The 3,532-nt window shown below is 47.1% G+C and overlaps 1 pseudogene; it reads left to right on the forward strand.

The window, feature by feature from the left end:
* Positions 1–1,514: 1,514 nt before the first annotated feature.
* Positions 1,515–3,532, forward strand: part of LOC109257032 (golgin subfamily A member 7-like) — a 3,081-nt pseudogene continuing 1,063 nt past the window's right edge.

Below are 3,532 nucleotides of genomic sequence, written 5' to 3' on the forward strand. Positions count from 1 at the left end.
AATGTTGTTCTCAGATATCTTTATTTCTAGTCACCTTTAATCTGTCATACCATTGATCCCATTGTACTGCTCTTAAATATCACAGACATTGCCAGGTCTTTATTTCTTTTCTTTTCTGTCTTCTGGATCTCTTCCCACCCAGCTGGGAGATGGAGGTTGACCCACTGGACAGCCCCTTCAGTTTTTCGTATTGCCCTGGACAGTAGCATCCAGCTGAACTTTGGTAATCATCAACTCAAGGAAAATAAAAGTTATACAAGAAAGGATGTATAACTGGTACTTGGCAAGTGTGAGAACAACACTTTCGTAATCATAATGATGTAAATATTTAACAGTTGATTTAACCAAAAATTGTGAAACAACTCAAGTGGGAGAAGGCCTACAGGAAAATTCTCCTGTGTTTCTCCTTCATGGTTGTACCTCACTTCTCACGCCAGATGCATGGCCTTGTCCCACACCGAGCAAGTCTCTGCAACACCACCTACATGTCCTATAATTAAGCTCTGACAGTAACCAGAGTTAGATGCAGACCCCACAGGTTCATGGCTTAGTTCCACGAGACTTCAGATGCCAATGGCAAGTGGTGGGTTCCTGGGTTGCTTACAATGTCTGTCTGACTCGGCTATAAATCAGAGGTTCCCATGACCATTTTGCTCGGATTCGATCATTGGCTGGAACCATTCACAGAACTCAGGGAAACACTTATGCTTACTGGTTTATTACATAATGAAGCATATGATAAAGGATACAGATGAACAGCCAGGTGAAGAGGTGTGGTCTGAGAGGGTCCTGAGCACAGGAACTGCCATCCCCATGGAGTTGGGGTGTGCCAACCTGGAAGCTCTCCAAACCCTGTACTTTTAGTGCTTTTATGGAGGCTTCATCACATAGGCATCATGGATCATTAACTCAGTCTTCAGCCCCTGTCCCCTTCCTGAAGAATGGAGGGTGGGACCTGTTGGGGAAGGTCATCAAGAAGACGGGACTGTTAGTTGACCCATAAGTTGGACCCCGGTGATCAGAGGTCCCCACCCCCTCCCCTGTCCTTGGAATGTGGGTTCCACTTGCCTTTACTACTCCTAGAGGCTGCTCCAAGGACACAGCTTTGAGTAATGATGTGGTTTTGAAAACGCCTGCATAGTATACATGACTGGCTCCAGTTAAGGACTTTCTCTCTCAACCTAAAATGTGGCAGGTGGGTGTGGGGATCCACTTGTCCTGCTGCTGCCCAAGACTAGCCTCTCCTATAAGTTCCCTTTGCTTCTTAAAACTGCCACCTGCTAACCTGGCGTGGCCTGCCTCTTTCTTGGGTCTCTCATTGCCCTTCCCTTATGGGCTGGTTTCAGATTACACCAGGGAAGCTCCCAAGGGTTTCTTTTTTTCTTTCTTTCTTTCTTTCTTTCTTTCTTTCTTTCTTTCTTTCTTTCTTTTTTAATGTTTATTTATTTTTGAGAGAGAGAGAGAGAGAGAGAGAGAGAGATATAGCTTGAGTGGGGGAGGGGCAGAGAGGGAGACACAGAATCTGAAGCAGGCTCTAGGCTCTGAGCTGTCAGCACAGAGCCCAATGCAGGGTTCAAACCCACGAACCATGAGATCATGACCTGAGCTGAAGTCTGGTGCTTAACCCACTAAGCCACCCAGGCACCCCTCCCAAAGGGTTTCAAAACCTACAGGGACTGGAAGTTCCAAGCTTTTAATTCTGGTTTGGTCTTTTTGGTGACTGGCCCCCATCCTGAAGCTATCAGAAGACTCATTATCCAGAGTTGCCTCATTAGAACAAAAGACACTCCTATCACCCAGAAAATTCCTATGGATTTAGGAGCTGTGTTCAGGAACCAGGGGCAGAGACCACCATATATATTTTCTATTAATTCACAGACGGTGTTACTTTTCTAGTCAGGCAACAAGAGATGCTGATCCCACTGGGGTGTACCATCTACAAGGGAAGTCTGGCTGTGCACAGGTGGTAAGCCAGGTCCCACGTAGCTTTCGGGCAATGAAACAAGGACTTCTTTTCTCAGGTTCAGCTATTGATTCTTCCTGGAATCAGGATAAACCTGCCAACCTGAGGCTCCTGATAACCTTCCTGGGATCAGGCCCCTCCTTCTTCCTACTCTCCTTTTCCTCCGATTCCTCTACAGTCCATGTACCCTCTTTAAGATTCCTCTTTTCTCTCCTGTTTCCTCCTCGAGTCCCATCCTCCCAATCAAGTATCACACATAGAGACTGGCAAGGGAATGGAGGGATGCCAGGTACCAGGGGAGGCCTGGGATGAGCCAGAGGGCATGATGTCTGGCTCCAGCCAACAGCTGCTGCATAGGCATAAAGGTGACTTGTTCCCAGATCCTTCTACTTATCTGGAGATCCTCGACCTGTTTTGTGTAAAAGTCTGCATTTTAAATGTTGACATTTTTGGCTAGACCCAGAGACTTGAAATGATGAGAAACCTGGTTTCCGCATCTTTGAAAAAATTTCATTCAAACAGTCACAGAACAGGACAACATAGGCAGTGTGACTGCCGCTGGAGGGCCGAGGAGGCGGCAGGCCCAGCCAGTCCTCGCCATGAGGTCGTGGCAGGCGCCAGTGTCTGGGAAGGTATTCATTCAGCAAGACGACAGCAGCACCACACACTGCCAGCTCCAGACCAAGGAGAGCCGGATTGATAGGCAGCAGTTTGAAAAAACAATTCGAACTCTAAGTAACCTTTATGCAGAAGCAGAGAAGCTTGGGGGCCAATCACATCTTAAAGGCTGTTTTGGCTTCCCCATATTCTTACACATGGAAACCCATTATGAGAAGGTTCTGGAGACAGCGTCCCAGTATGAGAGTGAGAAGATATATGCTTTCCAAGGCCTCCCCCGACAGATCCTATTGAGAGAGGACTTCGAGTTATTGACATCACCATTTATGAAGACAGAAGTGTGAGCAGTGGGAGATAAACCTAGAACTAAAGATCCCTCCTCCAGCTGGGACCCTCATCTATCCACTGGCCGATCACAGAGTGTCCCCTACCTCCTCTCTGCTGCCAGAGCAATGGCGCCATTTACCCCAAGGACTAACTTTCTAAAATTCCACACCTGGAGTGACCACTAGTCACTCAGCATCCACTTTGTGTCTCCAAACTGTGTAGGACTCTGTAATCTTTTTATTAGTTTCTGAGAAAACACAATGAAGCATTTCACTTTTTTTTTTATTCAAAGCCATTGAGGGGCACCTAGGTGGCTCCGTCGGTTGGGCGGCCAACTTCAGCTCGGGTCATGATCTCATGGCTTGTGAGTTTGAGCCCCGTGTCGGACTCTATGCTGACAGCTCATCACCTGGAGCCTGCTTCAGATTCTGTGTCTCCCTCTCTCTCTGCCCCTCCCCGACTTGTGCTCTCTCTCAAAAATAAATAAATGTAAAAAAATATATTTTTTACAGCTGTTAAAATAAGCCATTAGTCAGCTCAACACAAAGCTAATTTCTCATCTGCCACCAGGACGGTGGTTCTCTCATTCCTGGGGCCAGCTTCCCAGGTGGCTCAAGACTTCAG

Source organism: Panthera pardus, unplaced genomic scaffold (genome assembly GCF_024362965.1).
Source record: "Panthera pardus isolate Hobbes unplaced genomic scaffold, ASM2436296v1 HiC_scaffold_11, whole genome shotgun sequence".
In the NCBI taxonomy this organism is placed as follows: domain Eukaryota; kingdom Metazoa; phylum Chordata; class Mammalia; order Carnivora; family Felidae; genus Panthera; species Panthera pardus.